Below are 25,110 nucleotides of genomic sequence, written 5' to 3'. Positions count from 1 at the left end.
TATGTTCCTCTGAAGAAGCCACTCAGGCGAAACTAGTCAGGAATAAAAGTATTTCCCTCAGCCCGTGTTCCCTTACCTCCTATCCACATTATTATTATTATTATTATTATTATTATTATTATTATTATTATTATTATTATTATTATTATTATTATTATTATTATTATTATTATTATTATTATTATTATTATTATTATTATTATTATTATTATTATTATTATTATTATTATTATTATTATTATTATTATTATTATTATTATTATTATTATTATTATTATTATTATTATTATTATTATTATTATTATTATTATTATTATTATTATTATTATTATTATTCTAAACTTCTCATTATCAGTATATTCTACGCTTTTCGTTTTGATAACACATTAAAGTTATTATTATCAGATTCCAAATTTATATTCATTCATTAACGTTATCATTAATAATATCTTCCAAACTTTTCATTATTAGTGCATTATGAAATTATCAATAATACTACCTTCTAAACTTCTCATTATTACCATATTCTAAACCTGTCACTCATTAAAGTTATCATTAATAGTACCATCTATACTTGTTATTATTACCATATTCTAAACTTTTATTATTAGTATTTCTATTATTAGTGTTTTACTATTGGTATATATTGAATTTGTCATTCATCTTCTAAACTTGTCTTTATTAGTATAATGTAAACTTGCTTATTATTAGTACAAATTAAAGTTATCCTGAGCAGTACCTTTCAAACTTTTAATTGGTAATTTATAATCTTTCCATTATTAGTACACATATCTGTACCTTCTAAACCTCTGATTATTAGAATATTGTAAACTTCTGATTATTAGTACACATTAAAGTTATTATTAACAATACCTTCTAAACTTGTCAAAGTTAAATGCATTATTAATGTTCATTATTAGTATATTCTATTTTTTCATTATTACTACAAATAGTACTTTATAAACTTTCTTTATATGTATATCTTAAACTTGTCTATATTAGTACATATTAACGTTATCATTATTACTATATTCTAAATTTTAAAGTTATCATTAATAGTACCTTCTAAATTTGCAATTTTAGTACATGTTGTAATTGACAGTTATAGTAACTTCTCAACTTGTTATTATTAGTATATTCTAAACTTGTGTTAATATAAACTTTCATTATTAGCACACATTAAAGTTTTCATTAACAGCACCTTCTAAACTTCTCATTATTACGTGTCATTATTTGTACACATTTATGTTATCATTAATAGGATCTCTTAAACTTATCATTATTGCTATATTTAAAACATGTCAATATTAGATTCTTCTAAACTTTTCATTATTTTTTATTCTACACATTTTATTATTTGTATATTACCTTTTATTACAGTACATTCTAAAGTTATGATTAATAGTACTTTCTAAACTTGTCATTATTAGTTTATTCAAAACTTGTCATTATTACTAAATTCTAAGGTTATCATTAATAGTTCCTTCCAAAACTGTCATTTTTAGTATATTCTAAGCATCTCATTATTGGTATACATTAAAGTTGTCATTGATAGTATCTACCCGGTCTTTATATGTATATTCTAAACACATTAAAGTTATCACTAAAAGTACATTCTCAAATTGTCATTATTAACTTATTCTAAACTTCTCATTATCAGTATATTCTAAACTTTTCATTTTGATAACATATTAAAGTTATTATTAGATTTCAAATTCTTATTTATCAGTACACATTAACATTATCATTAATAATATCTTCCAAATTTTTCGTTATTAGTGCATTATGAATTTGTCAATAATACTACCTTCTAGACTTCTTATTATTACTATATTCCAAACAAGTCACACATTAAAATATCATTATTTGTTATTATCACCATATTCTAAACTTTTTATTATTAGTATTTTTACTATTAGTATTTTACTATTAGTATATATTGAATTTATCATTTATCTTCTAAACTTGTCTTTTTTAGTATATTGTAAACTTGCTTATTATTAGTACAAGTTAAATTTATCTTGAACAGTACCTTTTAAACTTTTAATTATTGGTATATTCTATTTTTTTCATTATTAGTGCACATACCTTCTAAACCTCTGATTATTAGTATATTGTAAACTTCTGATTATTAGTACACATTAAAGTTGTTATTAACAATACATTTTAAACTTGTCAAAATTAAATATGTTAAATGTACCTTTTAAACTTGTCATTATTAGGATATTACAAACTTGCCATTGTTAGTATATATAATTTTTTTCATGATTAGTACATATTAAAGTCATTATTGGTATATTCTAGTCTTTCCATTATTAGTACACATAAAAGTAGTCATCAACACATTATAGTTATTATTAACAATACCTTCTAAACTTGTCAAAGTTATTAATGTACCTTTTAAACTTGTCATTATTAGGATATTACAAACTTGCCATTTTTAGTATATCTATTCTTTTTTCGTGATTAGTACATACTAAAGTCATTATTGGTATAATCTAGTCTTTCCATTATTAGTACACATAAAAGGTGTCATCTTCCATTATATCTTCCATTATACGTATATTGTTAACTTGTCATTATTAGTACACATTAAAGCACATTAGTACACATTAGTACACATTAATAATACCTTCTAAACTTGACATCTTTTGTATATTACAAACTTGCCAGTATTAGCATATTCTATTTTTTTCATTATTAGTGCACATTAGTGCACTAATACACATTAAAGTTATTATTAACAATACCTTCTAAGCTTGTCATAATTAGAATATTATAAATTTGTCCTTATTGATACACATTATTAGGATATTCTATAGTTGTCATTATTAGTACAAATCAAATTTATAATAAATACCTTCTAAACTTCTCATTATTTGTATATTTATTAGCTGTCATTATTTGTATGTTCTAAATCATTCAATATTTGTACATATCAAAGCTATTTAATAAAAACTTTTAAAATTATTATTATTAAAACATGTTAAAGTTATTGTAAATAGCATTTTCTACATCTTAATTTTTAGTACGCATTATGTATATCATTAATAGTACTATCGATAATATTCATTATTAGTATATGTGTATATGTCATATTAAAGTTATCAATAGTTCCGACTGAGCATGTTATTCTTAGTATATTCTACACTTGTTATTATTAGTGCATATTAAAGTTATCATTAAAAGTATATTCTAAACATGCCATTACTAGTATTTTGTATTTTTTCATGATCAGAACTCATTAAAGTAATTATTAGTACATATTGAATATTTTACTAATAGTACCTGCTAAACGCTATACGTTTTTTTTTTCAAACTTCCCATTTCATTATAATCTAAATTTTTCATTAACATGTAAACTTGTCATATTCTACACTTTTCATCATCATTTCACATAGAATTTATCCAAACTTATCATTATAAGTATATTCTAAACTCATTAATGGTATATACTAAACTTAATAGACATCAAAGTTATCAGTAATAGTACCTTCTAAACTTGTCATTATTAGTATATTCTAAGCTTGTCGAAATGAGTACAAATTAACGTTATCAATCATAGTTTCAATTATACCTTGTAAACTTACCCTTATTAGTATATTGTACCTTGTGTATATCAGTACACATTATAGCTATCATTAATAGTATCTTCTAAAAGTTGTCAATATTTTAAACATCATTAATAGTACCTTCTAAAATTATCATTATTACTATTATATTAAACTTGTCATTATCAGTATATTCTAAACTTCATTATTAGTGTACATCTAAAATTTTCTTCTAAACTTGCCATTATCTATATATTCTAAACTTGTGATTATTAGCATATTATAAAATTGACAGTATTAGTACACATTGAAGTTGTCATTGATAGTAGTTTCTTAACTTTTTATTAGTATATTCTAAATTTATCATTATTTGCCATTATTATTTTAATACTTATTTTGTCATTAATTGTCCACATATAGGTTACCATTGATAATAGCTTCTAAACATCTCAATCTTAGTATAATTCAAACCTCTCAATATTGGTATTTTCTAAATTTGTCATTATTGGATTACATTGAAGTTTACAGTAATAGTACTTTCTGAACTTTTCATTATTACTATATTGTAAACTTCTCATTATTAGTACACATTAAAGTTATCATTAATAGTACCTTGTAAACTTGTCTTTGTAACCACACATTAAAGTTATCATTAATAGTATCTTTCTAAATTTGTCATTTTTAGTACACATTTAATTTATTATTAGTAGTAAGTACCTTCTACATTTGTCATTTTTTGTATATTCTAAACTTGTTATTATTAGTACATATCAAATCTATCATTAAAACCTTTTCTTTATTAGTACACGTTAAAGTTATCATTAATGGTATATTATAAATTTCATTACCAGTGCACATTAAATATATCATTGATATTTGCTAGTGATGTCAATATTCATATATTCTAAGCTTGTCGTTATTAGGACACATTAAAATTATCATTAATGATACCTTTTCATTACTAATATATCCCAAACATAATCATTAGAAGGCATGGAAGTTTTTACTGATAGTGCATTTTAATTTGCCATTATTAGTATGTTTTAAAACTTTCATTATTAGTACAAATTAAAGCTATCTTATATAGTACCTTCTAAAGTTGTCATTACTAGTAATCTTTGAACTTGTCAGAATTAATATATTCTAAACTTGTACACAGTGAAGTTATCATAACTGTCATCGTCTAAGCTTACCATTAGTATATTCTAAACATGTCATTATTCTAAATTTGTCATTCTTAGTATATGCTAAGCTCGTTAGTATTAGTACACACTAGATTTATCATTAATAATACCTTCTAACTTCGTTATTATTAGTATATTCTAAACTTGCCATTACAAGTATATTCTAAACCTGACATTATTAGCATATTCTAAATTTGTCATTATTAGTATATTCTACATTTGTCATTATTTTATGTTTAAACCCTCATTATTTCTTGTCATTGTTCTTATATTCAAAACATATCAGTATTAGTAAATACTAAACAAATCTTCTTTGGTATTCAAAACTTGTCATTATTAGTGCACATTAAAGTTATCATTATTAGGACCTTGTATATTCTAAACTTGGCAATACTAAACTTGGCAATACTAATATATTCTTAAGTTTATCATTATTCTAAACTTATATTCTAAACCTGACATTATTAGGATATTCTAAATTTGTCACTATTAGTATATTCTACACTTGTCATTATTAATACACATTAAAGCTTGTCAATATTTGTATGTTCTAAACCTTCATTATTAGTACACATTAAAGTTATCATTAACAATGTCATTGTGTCATTGCACTTATATTCGCAACATATCAGTATTAGTAAATACTAAACATATCTTTAGTATTTTAAACTTGTCATTATCAATACCTATTGAAGTTATCATTATTATGACCTTGTAAGCTTATCATTATTAGTATATTCTAAACGTGGTAATACTAATATATTCTAAAGTTTATCATTACTTAAAACTTGTCATTTTTAGTATATTCTAAATTGTGGATATTAGTGGCTTCTAAATATGACATTGTTAGTTTTTTCAAAATTAATCATTATTAGTACGTATTATAGTTATCATTAATAGCAACCTCTAATTTTGCTATTATTTGTATTTACTAAACTTTGCATTATTAATGTAATTCAAACGTGTCATTATTGCTACACATTAACGTTATCATTAATATAACCTAAATTTGTCATTATTACAATATTGTAAACTTGTACACATTGATTATTAGAAAACATTAAAGTTTTCATTTATAGTACATTCTAAATTTGTCTATATTTGTACGTTCTAAACTTGTCGTTATTAGTACAAATCAGTTATCATATATAGAACCTTCTAAAGTTGTCATTTTAGTAATTTCTAAACTTGTCATTATTAATATATTCTAAACTTATACACATTAAAATTATCATAAATATCATATAAGCATATCATTAGTATATTCTAAACATGTCATTATTATAAACTTGTCATAATACCTGTACCTTCTAAATTTGTTACTATTACTGTAGTGTCTTCTAAATATGTCAGTTAGAATATTGAAAACTCATTATTAGTAGGTATCATAGTTATCATTAATAGCAACTTCTAATTTGTTATTATTAGTATTTCCTAAACTTTGCATTAATGTATAACTTGTCATTATTACTACATATTAATGTCATCATTAATATAACATGTCAATATTAAAATATTGTAAACTTGTGATTATTAGTACACATTGTCATTGGTCGGATATTCTAAACTTTCATTATTAGTATATTCTCAACTTATTATTATTAGTATATTCTAAACTCATTATTATTATATTCTAATTTTGTCATTATTGGATTAGTACACCTTAAAATTGTATTCATTAATACACATTAAACTTATATGCTAAACTTGTCATTATTAGTACAAAACAAAGATATCATTAGTAGAACCTTCAAAACTTATCGTTAGTAGTATATTCCACACTTGTCACTATTTCTAAACAAACTTACCTTTAACAGTATCTTCTAAACTTGTCAATCTTAGTATATTCTATATGCCATTGTAAGTATACTCTAAACCTATGATTATTAGGAGATATCAAAGTTATGCCTTGTCATTATTATTATAATTCAATTTAGTATATTCTAAACATATCAATATTAGTATAATCAAAACTCGTCATTATTAGTAAACTTATTATTAATAGTATATTCTAATCTTTATTATCAATATATTCAAATTTGCCATTATTAGTACACATTAGATTTATCATTAAAAGTACCTTCTAATCTTATTATTAGTAGTATATCCTAAATTCTAAACCTGTCATTATTAGTACATATTAGTTAACAATTACAGTAACTTCTCAACTTGTTATTATTAGTATATTCTAAACTTATCTTAACTAGTATATTATAAACTTTCATTACCAGTACCTTCTAAACTTCTTATTATTACGTGCCATTATTAGTACACATTAAAGTTATCATTTAATAGGGTCTTTTAAACATATCATTATTGCTATATTTTAAACATGTCAATATTAGTTTCTTCTATACTTGTCATTATTTTTTATTCTAAACTTTTTATTATCAGTACTTGTTATCATTAGTATATTCTAAACTTGTCATTATTGCTAAACTTTAAGGTTATCATAAATAGTTCCTTATAAAATTGTAATTTTTAGTATATCCTAAAAAGTTCACTTTAAAGTCACTATTAATAGTACCATTAACCTGTCATTACTACTCCACATTAAAGTTATCATTAAAAGTACATTCTAAAATTGTTATTCTTAGCTTATTCTAAACTTACTATTGGTATATTCTAAACTTTTCATTTTCAGAACTCATTAAAATTATTATCAATAGCTTGTAAATTTGTATTTCTATTTGTATTTGTATTATAAGATATCATTAATAATACCCTTTAAACCTGTCACCATTAGAGTGTTATATACTTTTCATTATTAGTACACATTAAAGTTATCATTAATAGTACTTTATAGACTTCTCATTATACGTATATTATAAACATGTCAATATTGGTATATTCTAAATGTGTCTTCAACTTCTCATTATTAGTATGTTCTAAACTTGTCATTAATAGTTCATATTAAATTCATCATTAATAGGACGTTATCATTAGTATATTCTAAGTCTAGCAATTTTAGTATAATTGTCATTATTCTAACTTTGTCATTATTATCATAATTTAAACTAGTATATTCTGAACATATCATTATTAATATATTTAAAACTCGCTATTATTAGTAAACTTATCATTAATAGTATATCCTAATTATTAATATTAGTATATTCCAATTTTGCCATCATTAGTACACATTAAATTTATCATTAGAAGTACCTTCTAATCTTGTTTTTAGTACATTCTAAACTTGACATTATTAGTATGTTCTAAACTTATCATTAGTAAAAAATAAAGTAATTAATAGTACATTCTAAACTTACCATTACCCTTTAAACTTGTAATAATTAATATATAACTCTTCATTATTATATTTTTTGTAGCATCTTCTAAACCTGCCATTATTAGAATGTTAACTTGTCATTGTAGGTACACATCAAAGTATATTTTAAACTTGTCGTCATTAGAATGTTTTATACTTTTCATTATAAGTACACATTAAAGTTATCATTAATAGTACTTTCTAAACTTCTGTATGTCTTCATTGGTATATTCTAAACTTGTCATTGATACTTCATGTCAATTTTAATAATAAAATTAATAATAATAATAATAACAACAATAATTATAATAATAATATTAATAATAATAATAATAATAATAATAATTATAATAATAATAATAATAATAATAATAATAATAATAATAATAATAATAATAATAATAATAATGATAATAATAATAATAATAATAATAATAATAATAATTAATAATAATAATAATAATAATAATAATAATAATAATAATAATAATAATAATAATAATAATAATAATAATAATAATAATAATAATAATAATAATAATAATAATAATAATAATAATAATGATAATGATAATAATAATAACAACAACAACAACAACAACAACAATAATAATAATAATAATAATAATAATAATAATAATAATAATAATAATAATAATAATAATAATAATAATAATAATAATAATAATAATAATAATAATAATAATAATAATAATAATAATAATAATAATAATAATAATAATAATAATAATAATAAAATGTGTACTAATAATAAAAAGTTTACATTACACTTTAGTAGTGACAAGTTTAAAATATAGTAATAATGAAAAGTTTAGAAGATACTATCCTTGACAAGCTTAGAATGAAAAGTTTGGAAAATATTATCAATGAATAAATAAATACAAAAACTACAAAAACTACAAAATAAATAAATAAATACAAAAACTACAAAAACTACAAAATACGAGTATACAAAAATACAAAACAAATACAAATGCAAATACAAATTTATAAGCTATTAATAATAACTTTAATGTGTTCTGAAAATGAAAAGTTTAGAATATACCAATAATAAGTTTAGAATAAGCTAATAATGACAATTTTAGAATGCACTTTTAACGATATCTTTTATGTGTACTAGTAATGACAGGTTAAGAGTAACTTTAAAGTAAACTAATAATGACACATTTAGAGTATACTAATATTAAGTTTAGGATATACAAATAAATTTCTATGATAATAATGACAAGGTTTAATGACAACTTTAACATATACTAATATTGCCAAGTTTAGAATATACTAACAATGATAATTTAATATGAACAATTTATTAATGACAAGTATAAACATACTAATAATGACAATTTTAGAATATTCCAATGTAGACATGTTTAGAATATACGTATAATTAGAAATTTGGAAAGTACTGTTAATGATAACTTTAATGTGTACTAATGATGACAAGTTTAGAATATTCCGATAATGACAGGTTTAGAAGATACTATTAATGATAACTAATAATGACGAGTTTAGAATATACTAATAATTACAAATTTAAAGGGTACTGTTAGTGATATCTTTGATGGGTACTAATAATGACAAGTTTAGAATATTCCGATGATGACAGGTTTATAAGATACTATTAATGATAACTAATAATGACGAGTTTAGAATATACTAATAATTACAAATTTAAAGGGTACTGTTAGTGATAAGTATCGAAGGTACTATTAATGACTTTAATTTTTAATAATGATAAGTTTAGAACATACTAATAATGTCAAGTTTAGAATGTTTAGAATATACTAGTTTAAACGATGATAATAATGACAACTTTAACATTTACTAATATTACCAAGTTTAGAATATACTAATAATGATAAGTTTAGAAGTCCTATTAATGATAAATTTAATATGAAGACATGAAGTTTAGAAAGTACTATTAATGATAACTTTAATGTGCATAAAACATTCTCATGATGACAAGTTTAAAAGGTACAATTAATGATACCTTTGATGTGTACTTAAAATGACAAAATTAGAACATTGTAATAATGACAAGTTTAGAGGATACTATCAAAATAAATAATAATGACGAGTTTAAAATATACTAATAATTACAAGTTTAAAGAGTACTGTTAATGATAAGTTTAGAAGGTACACATAATTACTTTAATTTTTACTAATGATAAGTTTAGAACATACTAATAATGCCAACTTTAGAATGTACAAGATTAGAAGGTACTTTTAATGATAAATTTAATGTGTACTAATAATGTCAAATTTGGAATATTTTAGTAATAAAGATTAGGATATACTATTAATGATAAGTTTACTAATAATGACGAGTTTTGAGTATACTATTAATGATATGTTTAGAATATACTAGTTTAAATTATAATTATAATGACAAGGACAACTTTGATATATACTAATATTGCCAGGCTTAGAATATACTAATGCTAATGTCCTATTAATGATGAATTTAATATGAACTATTAATGACAAGTTTAGAACATACTAATAATAACAAGTTTAGATATACCAATAAAGACATATTTAGAATATACCAATATTGACATCTTTAAAATATACGTATAATGAGAAGTCTAGAGTACTATTAATGATAACTTTAATGTGTAGTAATAATGAAAAATATAGAACCCTCTGATGATGACAGGTTTAAAAGGTACTATTAATGATATCTTTGATGTGTACTAATATTGACAAATTTAGAATATTCTAATGATGACAGGTTTAGAAGATACTATTAATGATAACTAATAATGACGAGTTTAGAATATACTAAGAATTATTAGAATATACTAATAATGGCATGTTTAGAATATACTAATGATGACAAGTTTAGAAGGTAATATTTATGATAACTTCGATGTTTACTAATAGTAACAAATTTAGAATGTACTAATAATAAGAAGTGTGTGATTAATGATAAATTTTATTTGCACAAATAATGACAAATTTAGAATGTGGTAATAATCGGTACTTTTAATAACTTTATTGTATTGTACTATTGTCAAGATTAGAATATAATAGTAATAATAACTTTAATGTATATTGATATTGAAAAGATTATAAGATTCTATTAGCAATATCTTTAACAAGTACTGTTAATGAAAGGTTAGAATATACTTAATATTCAATGTGTCATAATGTCATATTCAAAAGGTACAATTAGTTGAAACTTTATTGTATACCAATAAATAAAATTTTAGAGTTTTTGAATAATAAATAACAATAGCAGGATAAGAATACAATAATAATGACTACTAATTAATGACAAGTTAAAAAGGAATTATCAATGATAACTTTAATATATTCTAGTAATGACAAGTTAAAAATATACGGTTAATGACTCTTTTTAGGGACAAATAATAAGAAAAATTAATGTACACTAATAATAATTATGGTATTAATGATAATTCTAACAAGTGCTATTAATGATAAGTTTAAGATATACCAATAACGACAAGTTCAGAAGATTCTTTTAATAATATGTACTAAGCGTGACAACTTTAGAATATACAAAGTTATACAAGTTTGGAAACTACTATTAATGTGTACTAATTATGAAAGTTTATAATATACTAATAATGACAAGTTTAGAAAGTACTATTAATGGTAAGTTTAATGTATAGTAATAATGATACGTTAAGAATATAATTATAATGACAAGTATGGAACATACTAATAATGACAAGTTTACAAGATACTGTTAATTATAGAACCTACTAATCATAATCAGATTATAGTTGTTATCAGTGATAACTTTAATGTGTACTATTAATGACAAGTTTAGAATATACTAATAATGAAATTTTAGAATATTCTATTAATGATAAATTTAAAGATAATTACTTGTTTAGAAAGCACTATTAATAATAACTCTAATATGTACTCATAATCACATGTTTAGAATATACGTAAGGACAAGTTTAGAAGGTACTATTAATGATAACTTTAATATGCACTAATAATGGGAATTGTAGAGGATATTGATAATAAATATTAGAAAATATTATGAAAGCTACGAATAAACTATTATGGGTAAGTTTATAATATACTAATAATGACAGGTTTAGAAAGTACTATTAATGGTAAGTTTAATGTATAGTACTAATGATACGTTTAGAATATACTTATTACAAGAATATACTTATTACAAGAATTAAGAATATACTTATTACAAGTTTAGAACATACTAATAATGACAATTTTACAAAACACTGTTCATGATAACTAATATTAATAATTATAATTATAGAACATACTAATAATGATACTATTAATGATAATTCTAATGTGTACTATCAATGACAAGTTTAGAATATACTAATAAAAAGTTTAAAAGGTATTTTTGATAAGGCAAGTTTACAATATACAAATGATATCAAGTTAAGAAGGTAATATTTGTAATAACCTTAATGTGTACTAATAATGACAAGTTTAGAACATACTAATAATGATGTTTAGAAAGTACTCTTAATGTGTACTATTAATACTAGAATATACAAGTAATGACAAGTTTAGAAGATACTACCAATAATAACCTTAATATGTATCAATAATGACAGGTTTATAATATACTAATAAAGAAAAGTTTAGAATACTGACAAGTTTGGAAGGTACTATAATTGATAAGTTTAATGTGTACTAATAATGACAAGTTTATAATGTACTAACAATAACAAATTAAGAAGGTGCTATTAACTATAACTTTAATGAATCCTGATAATGGCAAGATTAGAATATACTAGTAATGACATGTATGAAAGATAGAGCGTATGATAACTTTAATATGTACTAATAATCACAGGTTTAGAATATACCTAAAATGACATTTAGAATATAATAAGATTGACAAGTTCAGAAGATACTACTAGAGGTAACTTTAATGTTTAGAAATAATGACAAGTGTGGAATGTACTAATAACGATAAGTTAAGGTTCTACTAATATTAACTTTATTTTGTACTAACAATAACAAGTTTAGCATATAAGTTTACAAGGTACTATTAATAATAACTTTAATGTGTATTAATAAAGACAACATTAAGGTGTACTAATCCAAGAATATAATGATAATGATTTTAGAATATACTAATAATAAGTTTAGAAAATACTAATAATGAAAGTTTAGAATATCCAAACAATGACAACTTTATAATGAATATCTTAGAGGCACTATTAATTATAACTTTAATGAGTACTAATAATCACAAGCTTACAATATTTTAATAATGATGACGTTAATATGTAGTAATAATGACAAGTTTGAAGTATATTAGTAATGCAAAGTTTAGAAAATACTAAAAATAGCAAATTGGAAGTTGCTATTAATGATAACTATGATACTACTAATAATAAGTTTTCAATATACTAACAATGACATATTTAGAGTATACTAATAATAAATTTAGGATTTACAAATAAAGATCGGGAAAGTACTATCAATGATAACATTAATGTGTACCAAGAATTAGATGTTTAGGATATACTAATAATTACAAGTTTAGAAAGTACTATTAATGATAACTTTAGAATGTAATAATACTTAAAATTTTATGATATACAAATAATAAAAAGTCTAGAATAGAAAATAATGACAAGTTTAGAAGAAACTAATATTGACATGTTTAAAATATAGCAATATATAGCAAAATATAACAAGATCTTATTAATGATAACTTTAATGTGTGCTAATAATGACACGTAATAATAAGAAGTTTAGTCATTTTTAGTATAATTCAAACTTCTCATTATTGGTGTTTTTTAAGTTTGTCAATATTGGAATTTTTTAAATTTTATATTAATAGAACTATCTGAACTTGTCATTGTTACTGCATTTTAAACTTGTCATTAAAGTTATCATTAATAGTACCTTATAAACTTGTCTTTGTAACTACACATTAAAGTTCTCATTAATAGTATCTTTCTAAATTTGTCATTTTAGTACACATTCAATTCATTATCAATAGTACCCTCTACACTTGTCAACTTTTGTATATATAAACTTGTTATTATTAACACATATCTGAGTTATCATTAAAAGCTTCTCTTTATTAGTACACGTTTAAGTTATCATTAACAATACTTTCTAAAGTTCTCATTGTTCGTATATTCGAAAAATATCATTATTAGTAAATACTAACATATCTTCTTTATTATTCTAAACTTGTCATTATTAGTACACATTAAATTTATCATTATTAGGACCATTATTAGTATATTCTAAACTTGGCAATACTAATATATTCCAAAGTTTATAATCATTTAAGACTTGTCATTATTAGTATATTCTAAAATTGTGAGTATTAGTATGTTAAAGTTATCATTATTACTGGCTTTTTAATATGACATTGTAAGCTTTTTTTCAAAACTAATCATTAATAGTGCCTTTAAACTTGTCATTATTAGTATTAATAAAGACAACATTAAGGTGTACTAATCCAGTAGTGACAGGTTTAGAATATAATGATAATGATTTTAGAATATACTAATAATAAGTTTAGAAAATACTAATAATGAAAGTTTAGAATATCCAAACGATGACAACTTTATAATGACAATCTTAGAGGCACTATTAATTATAACTTTAATGAGTACTAATAATCACAAGCTTACAATATTTTAATAATGATGACGTTAATATGTAGTAATAATGACAAGTTTGAAGTATATTAGTAATGCAAAGTTTAGAAAATACTAAAAATAGCAAATTGGAAGTTGCTATTAATGATAACTATGATACTACTAATAATAAGTTTTCAATATACTAACAATGACATATTTAGAGTATACTAATAATAAATTTAGGATTTACAAATAAAGATCGGGAAAGTACTATCAATGATAACATTAATGTGTACCAAGAATTAGATGTTTAGGATATACTAATAATTACAAGTTTAGAAAGTACTATTAATGATAACTTTAGAATGTAATAATACTTAAAATTTTATGATATACAAATAATAAAAAGTCTAGAATAGAAAATAATGACAAGTTTAGAAGAAACTAATATTGACATGTTTAAAATATAGCAATATATAGCAAAATATAACAAGATCTTATTAATGATAACTTTAATGTGTGCTAATAATGACACGTAATAATAAGAAGTTTAGTCATTTTTAGTATAATTCAAACTTCTCATTATTGGTGTTTTTTAAGTTTGTCAATATTGGAATTTTTTAAATTTTATATTAATAGAACTATCTGAACTTGTCATTGTTACTGCATTTTAAACTTGTCATTAAAGTTATCATTAATAGTACCTTATAAACTTGTCTTTGTAACTACACATTAAAGTTCTCATTAATAGTATCTTTCTAAATTTGTCATTTTAGTACACATTCAATTCATTATCAATAGTACCCTCTACACTTGTCAACTTTTGTATATATAAACTTGTTATTATTAACACATATCTGAGTTATCATTAAAAGCTTCTCTTTATTAGTACACGTTTAAGTTATCATTAACAATACTTTCTAAAGTTCTCATTGTTCGTATATTCGAAAAATATCATTATTAGTAAATACTAACATATCTTCTTTATTATTCTAAACTTGTCATTATTAGTACACATTAAATTTATCATTATTAGGACCATTATTAGTATATTCTAAACTTGGCAATACTAATATATTTCAAAGTTTATAATTATTTAAAACTTGTCATTATTAGTATATTCTAAAAATGTGAGTATTAGTATGTTAAAGTTATCATTATTACTGACTTTTTAATATGACATTGTAAGCTTTTTTTCAAAACTAATCATTAATAGTGCCTTTAAACTTGTCATTATTAGTATTAATAAAGACGACATTAAGGTGTACTAATCCAGTAGTGACAGGTTTAGAAAATACTAATAATGAAAGTTTAGAATATCCAAACGATGACAACTTTATAATGACAATCTTAGAGGCACTATTAATTATAACTTTAATGAGTACTAATAATCACAAGCTTACAATATTTTAATAATGATGACGTTAATATGTAGTAATAATGACAAGTTTGAAGTATATTAGTAATGCAAAGTTTAGAAAATACTAAAAATAGCAAATTGGAAGTTGCTATTAATGATAACTATGATACTACTAATAATAAGTTTTCAATATACTAACAATGACATATTTAGAGTATACTAATAATAAATTTAGGATTTACAAATAAAGATCGGGAAAGTACTATCAATGATAACATTAATGTGTACCAAGAATTAGATGTTTAGGATATACTAATAATTACAAGTTTAGAAAGTACTATTAATGATAACTTTAGAATGTAATAATACTTAAAATTTTATGATATACAAATAATAAAAAGTCTAGAATAGAAAATAATGACAAGTTTAGAAGAAACTAATATTGACATGTTTAAAATATAGCAATATATAGCAAAATATAACAAGATCTTATTAATGATAACTTTAATGTGTGCTAATAATGACACGTAATAATAAGAAGTTTAGTCATTTTTAGTATAATTCAAACTTCTCATTATTGGTGTTTTTTAAGTTTGTCAATATTGGAATTTTTTAAATTTTATATTAATAGAACTATCTGAACTTGTCATTGTTACTGCATTTTAAACTTGTCATTAAAGTTATCATTAATAGTACCTTATAAACTTGTCTTTGTAACTACACATTAAAGTTCTCATTAATAGTATCTTTCTAAATTTGTCATTTTAGTACACATTCAATTCATTATCAATAGTACCCTCTACACTTGTCAACTTTTGTATATATAAACTTGTTATTATTAACACATATCTGAGTTATCATTAAAAGCTTCTCTTTATTAGTACACGTTTAAGTTATCATTAACAATACTTTCTAAAGTTCTCATTGTTCGTATATTCGAAAAATATCATTATTAGTAAATACTAACATATCTTCTTTATTATTCTAAACTTGTCATTATTAGTACACATTAAATTTATCATTATTAGGACCATTATTAGTATATTCTAAACTTGGCAATACTAATATATTCCAAAGTTTATAATCATTTAAGACTTGTCATTATTAGTATATTCTAAAATTGTGAGTATTAGTATGTTAAAGTTATCATTATTACTGGCTTTTTAATATGACATTGTAAGCTTTTTTTCAAAACTAATCATTATTAGTACGTATTATAGTTATCATTGATAGCAACTTGTAATTATGTTACTATTAGTATTTATTAAACTTTACCTTATCAATATAATTAAAACGTGTCATTATTGCTACACATTAACATTATTATTAATATAACCTTTTAAACTTTATTACTATTGTAAACATGTGATTATGTATTATAATAACATGTGAATAATAACATATGATAACATGTGAATATGTGTACATATTCAAGTTATCATTAATAGTGCCTTTAAACTTGTCATTATTAGTATATACCAAACATTAATTGTCAGAAAAAATTAAAGTTTTTATCTAAAAGCTGTGATTGTTCGTAAATTCGAAACATCACTATTAGGAGATACTAAATATATCTTTGATATTCTAAGCTTTATTAGTATACATTGAAGTTATCATTACTAGAACCTTGTATGCTTACCATTATTAGTATATCCTACACTTGGTAATAATTATATATTCCGAGTTTATCATTATCCTAAACTTGTCACTATTACTATATTCTAAACCTTTGAGTATTAGTACATATTAAAGTTATCATTAGTAGTGTCTTCTAAACATGTCATTGTTAGAATATTCAAAACTAATGAAATTTTTAATTAATGATAATATGGGAAATTTATATAAAAAAAGTATAGTGTTTAGCAGGTACTATTATCAAAATCTTTAATGTGTACTAACAATTACTTTAATGAGTACTAATATTGAAAAATGTACATAATACTAGTAATGACATGTTCAGAATATACTTTTAATGATAACTTTGATATGCACTGATAGTAACAAGTTTAGAATATACTAAGAATAACATATTCAGTCGGAATTATTGATGATAACTTTAATATCAAAAGTTTAGGATATATTAATAATGAATATTGTCGATAGTACTATTAATGATATATACAACAATAACCAATAATCAAAATTTTAGAAAATGATACCTGTAATAACTGTAAATAAGTTTTAATAATGACAATTTTAGAAGGTTCTATTAAATATCTTTGATATGTACTAATATTGAATAATTTGATCTGTTTTAATAATGAAAAGTTTAGAATATACTAACAATGACAACCATAGAATATCAGCATAATGTATATTAATAGGGACAAATTTATGATATTCTAATTATGACAAATTTAGAAGGTATTATTAATGATAGCTTTAATGTGTACTAGTAATAAGAAGTTTTGAATATACTAATAATAACAAGTTTAGAAGGTACTATTGCATGATAACTTTAATGTGCACTAATAATGATAAATTTAGAAATATCAATTTTGTAATATACAAATTATGTCAAGTTTAAAAGGTATAGCTTTAATGTGACAAGTTTACAATATACTGATAATGCAAGGCACAGTTAATGATAACTTTTATGTGTACTAATAATGGAAAGACTACAATATTTGTAATATACTAATAATGACTAGTTTAAAATATATATTGATAATACATTTAACTTTGACAAGTTTAGAAGGTATCATTGATAATAACTTTAATGTGTACTAATAATCAGAAGTTTACAGTATACTAATAAAAAGAGGTTTAGAAGGAACATGCATGAATACTAATAATGGAAATCATTTAGAATTTAGAATATACTAATAATAATAAGTTTAGAAGGTACTAGTAATGATAACGTTAATATGAACTAATAATGACAAGTTTAGAATATATAGAGAAAATCTAGGGGTAATAATGAAAAAAATTAGAATATACTATGACAACTTTAGAATATAACAACAAAACAAGATTAGAAGGTATTTTTAAAGATAACATTAATGTGTAGTAATCATGAGAATTTTAGAATATACTAATAATGAAGTGTGAAAATACAATTGATATATTTATTGTGTACTATTAATGACAAATATAGAACATACCTATAACATGTTGAAAAGGAACTATTAATGATAAATTTAAAAACAAGTTTGGAATATATATTCTAAAATTGTTTTTAATAAGTTTAGAATATACTAATAATTACAAGTTAAAAGGATACTGTCAATGATTAGTGTATAAGATACTATTAATAACTTTAATTTTCACTAATAATAAGTTTAGAACACACTAATAATGCCAGGTTTAGAAAATACTAATAAAAAAGGATTAGTGGGTACTATTAATGGTAGATTTAATGTGTACTAATAACGTCAAACTTGGAATATAGTAATAATGAGAAGATTAGAAGATACTATTAGTGATAAGTTTACTAATAATGACGAGTTTTTAATATACTAATAACGACATCTTTAGAATATACTAGTTATAACTATAATGATAATGATAAGGTTTAATGACAAATTTAACATATACTAATATTACCAAGCTGAGAATATTCTAATAATGATAGATTTAATATGAGCTATTAATGACAAATTTAAAATATTCCAATGTAGACATGTTTAGAATATACGTATAATGAGAAATTTGGAAAGTACAGTTAATGATAACTTTTATGTGTACTAATAATGAAAGGTATAGAACATTCTAATGATGACAAGTTTAAAAAGGCACTATTAAAATATACTAATAACGACATCTTTAGAATATACTAGTTATAACTATAATGATAATGATAAGGTTTAATGACAAATTTAACATATACTAATATTACCAAGCTGAGAATATTCTAATAATGATAGATTTAATATGAGCTATTAATGACAAATTTAAAATATTCCAATGTAGACATGTTTAGAATATACGTATAATGAGAAATTTGGAAAGTACAGTTAATGATAACTTTTATGTGTACTAATAATGAAAGGTATAGAACATTCTAATGATGACAAGTTTAAAAAGGCACTATTAATGATATCTTTGATGGGTACTAATAATGAAAAGTTTAGAATATTCCGATAATGACAAGTTTAGAAGATACGAGAATGATACGAGAATGACGAGTTTAAAATATACTAATAATTACAAGATACGAGAATGACGAGTTTAAAATATACTAATAATTACAAATTTATAGGGTACTGTTAATGATGAATTTTGAAGGTACTATTAATGTTTTTATTAGTATGTTCTAAACTTATCATTAGTTTAGAATGTTTAGAATATTGTTTAAATGATAATAATAAAGACAACTTTAACATAATATTGCCAAGTTTAGAATATACTAATAAAGATAAGTTTAGGATGTCCTATTAAAAATGAATTTCAGATGAAGTATTAATGACAAGTTTTGAACATACTAATGATGACAAGTTTAGAATATACCAATGAAGACATGTTTAAAATATACATGTTTAGAATATACTGAAGTTTAGATAGTACTATCAATGATAACTTAAATGTTTACTAATAATGAAAAGTATAAAACATTCTAATGATGACAAGTTTAAAAAGTTTGATGTGTACTTATAATGACAAGTTTAGAGCATTCTAATAATGATAGGTTTAGAAGATCCTATTTACTATTTAAAAGGTACTGTTAATGATAAGTTTAGAAGGTACTATTAATTACTTTAATTTTTACTAATGATAAGTTTAGAACATACTAATAATGCCAAGTTAGAATGTACTAAAACAAGATTAGAAGGTACTTTTAATGATAAATTTAATGTGAACTAATAATGGCACATTTGGAATATACCAATAATAAAGATTAAGGTATACTATTAATGATAAGTTAACTAATAATTACGAGTTTCGAATATACTATTAATGACATGTTTAGAATATACTAGTTTAAATTATGATAATGACAAAGTTAGAATAATGGCAACTTTAGCATATTGCCAGGCTTAGAATATACTAATGATAACGTCCTATTAATGATAAATTTCATACGATATATTATGACAAGTTTATGACAAGTTTGACAAGTTTGACAAGTTATGACAAGTTTATGACAAGTTTAGATACATCAATGAAGACATATTTAGAATATACCAATATTGACATGTTTATAATATACGTATAATGAGAAGTCTAGAAAGTACTATTAATGATAACTTTAATGTGTACTAATAATGGAAAGTATAGAACACTCTAATGGTTTAAAATGTACTATTAATGATATCTTTGATGTAATAATGAAAAATAATAATGAATGTAATAATTTAAAAATTAGAATATTCTTGTAATGACAGGTTTAGAAGATATTGACGAGTTTAGAATACACTAAGAATGATTAGAATATACTAATAATGGCATGTTTAGAATATACTAATGATGACAAGTTTAGAAGGTAATATGTTTATTAATAATAACAAATTTAGAATATACTAATAATAAGAAGTGTGCGATTAATGATAAATTTTATTTGCACAAATAATGACAAATTTAGAATGTGGTAATAATCGGTGCTTTTAATAACTTTATTGTGTTGTCAAGATTAGAATAATAGTAATAATAATTTTAATGTATATTGATATTGACAAGATTCTCTTAGCAAAATCTCTAACATGTACGATTAAAGAAAGTTTAGAATAATGACATTATGTCATATTCAAAAGGGAAACTTTAATGTGTACTAATAATGAAAAGTTTAGAGTTTTTGAATGATGACTAACAATAACAGGTTTAGAATACACTAATAATGATAAGTAATTATTGTTTGAATTATACTAATAATGACAAGTTGAAAAGGAATTATCAATGATAACTTTAATATGTTCTAGTAATGATAAGTTTAAAATATACGATTAATGACACTTTTTAGGTACAACTAATGACAAAAATTAATGTGCACTAATTATGACAAGTTAAGGTATTAACAAGTATTGACAAGTATTAACAAGTATTGACAAGTATTGACAAGTATTAACGAGTGATATTAATGTCAAGTTTATGATATACCAATAACGACAATATCAGAAGATTCTTTTATTAATAACTCATATGTGTAGTAAGAGTGACAACTTTAGAATATACAAGTTTTTACAAGTTTGGAAGCTATTTATAATGTGTACTAATTATGAAAGTTGAGAATATATACTATTATGGGTAAGTTTGTTATACTAATAATGACAAGTTTAGAAAGTAGTGTTAATGGTAAGTTTAATGTATTTGGAACATACTAATAATAAGTTTACAAGATACTGTTGATGATAACTAATACTAATAATGATAATTATAGAACATACTAATAATGATCAGATTAAAGATAACTTTAATGACAATTTTAAAATATACTAACAATGAAATTTAAAGAATATTCTATTAAAGATAACTTTGCACAAGCTTAGAATATGAAAGATATATGTTTAGAAAGTACTGTTAATGATAACTCGAATATGTACTCATAATCACATGTTTAGAATATACTAATAAGGACAAGTTTAGAAGATACTATCAATGATAACTTTGATATGCACTAATAATGGCAATTGTAGAGGATACTGATAATAACAAATATTATGAAAATTGAGAATATACTATTATGGGTAAGTTTATAATATACTAACAATGACAAGTTTAATGTATAGTAATGATGATACGTTAAGAATATACTTATAATGACGAGTTTAGAGCATACTAATAATGACAACTTTACAAGATACTGTCAATAGTAACTAATACTAATAATGATATTTATAGAACATATTAATAATGATCAGAATAAAGATACTATTAATGATAACTTTAATTGTACTATTAATGAAAAGTTTAGAATATACTAATAATGAAAGTTTAGAATATTCTATTAATGCTAACTTTAAAGAGTACTAATAGTAAAAAGCTTAGAATATTAAAGATAATTACGTTTAGAAAGAACTATTAATGATAACTCATAATCACATGTTTAGAATATACTTATAAGGACAAGTTTAGAAGGTACTATTAAAAATAAATTTAATATGCACTCATAATGGCAATTATAGATGATACTGACAATTACAAATATTAAAAGGTAATATCAATGATAATAATAATATTGACAAAGTTAGAATATACGAATAATGACAACTTTGGAAGGTGCTACAAATCATGTGTATTAATACTAACAAGTTTGGAATATAATAATAATGATAATGGCAACTTTAGAATACATTAATATTACCATGTTTAGAATATATTTAATGAACACTATGAATAAAAAGTTTAGAACATGCCAATTAAGATGTGTTTAGAATATTCTAATGGTTTAGAAGTGATATTAATGATAACTTTAATGGATAATTATAGAATATACTAATAATGAACAGATTAAAGATATTATTAATGATAACTTTAATGTGTACTATTAATGACAAGTTTAGAATGGTAATTTTAATGTTTTCTAATGTGCTCAAATAAAACTTTTGGAAAATTTCTTTAATGATAGTTTTAACATGTACTAATAAAAAGTTTAAAAGGTATTTTTGATCAAACAAGTTTACAATATACTAATGATGTCAGGTTAAGAAGGTAATATTGATAACAACGTTCTAATAACGATAAGTTTAGAATATACTAATGTCTAGAAAAAACTCTTAATGTGTACTATTATACTAGAATATACTAGTAATGAAAAGTTTAGAAGATACTACTAATAATAACTTTAATATGTAGTAATAATAACAGGTTTATAATATACTAATAAAGAAAAGTTTAGAATAAGTATGGATAAGTTCAATGTGTACTAATAATGACAAGTTTATAATGTACTAACAATGACAAATTTTAATATATACTAATAATCACAGGTTTAGAATATACTTACAATGATATTTAGAATATGCTAAGATTGCCAAGTTCAGAAGATACTGTTAAAGGTAACTTTAATGTTTAGAAATAATGACAAGTGTGGAATATACTAATAACGATAAGTTTAGAAGGTTCTACTAATATTAACTTCTAAACTTTGACAAGTTATTGTTAATAATAACTTTTATGTGTACTTATAATCAATATACTAATAATCAGAGGTTTAGTATGTGTACTAATAATGAAAAGATTAGACAATTTTAGAAGATAAATAATAAATTCAGTATATACTAATAGTAAAATCCTAATAATAAAAGTTTTAGAATATGGTAATAACAACAAGTATAGAGGGTACTATTAATGATAACTTTAATGTGTTACAAGTTTAGAATATAGTGACAATGAGAAGTTTAGAAGGTAGTATTATTTACAATTTCATAATGAAAAGTTTGGAAGATATTATTAATGATAACGTTAATGTGTACAAATTTGGAATCTAATAATAATAACTTTAATGTGTTATCAAAATAAAAAGTTTGGAATATACTGATAATGAGAAGTTTAGAATAATTTGATAACGACAATTTTGGAATGTATTTATAATGATAACATGAATGTGTATTAGTAATAGTAACCTTAAAGTGAATTAATAATGACATATTTAGAGTATACTAATAATAAGTTTAGAATATACAAATAAAGACAGGGTAAGTACTATTAATGACAACTTTAATATATACCAACGATAAGATGCTTAGAATATACTAAAAATGACAGTTTGAAAGGAACTGTTAATGATAACCTTAAAGTTTAGTAATAATAACAAGTTTTGAATATACTAATAATGACAAGTTTAGAAAATACTATTAATTTAGAATGTACTAATACTGAAAGTAAAAAAGTTTAGAATAAAAGGTAATGACAAGTTTAGAAGAATCTAATATTGAGATGTTTAAGATATAGCAATAATGATAAATTGAAAAGATCCTATTAATGATAACTTAAATATGAACTAATAATGGCACGTAATAATGAGATGTACTGTTAATGAAAACTTTCATTTGTACTAATAATGAAAGTTTACAATATACTAACTAAGACAAGTTTAGAATATGCTAATAGTAACAAGTTGAGAAGTTACTATAAGTGTTAACTATAATATAATAATAATGACAAGTTTAGAAGGTACTATTAGTGATAAATCTAATGTACCAACGATAAGATGCTTAGAATATACTCAAAATTACAGTTTAAAAGGAACTATTAATGATAACCTTAAAGATTAGTAATA

Source organism: Oratosquilla oratoria, chromosome 8 (genome assembly GCF_046742065.1).
Source record: "Oratosquilla oratoria isolate Oo_2021 chromosome 8, ASM4674206v1, whole genome shotgun sequence".
Classification (NCBI taxonomy): Eukaryota; Metazoa; Arthropoda; class Malacostraca; order Stomatopoda; family Squillidae; genus Oratosquilla; species Oratosquilla oratoria.
Note: the sequence above shows the minus strand (reverse complement) of the source record.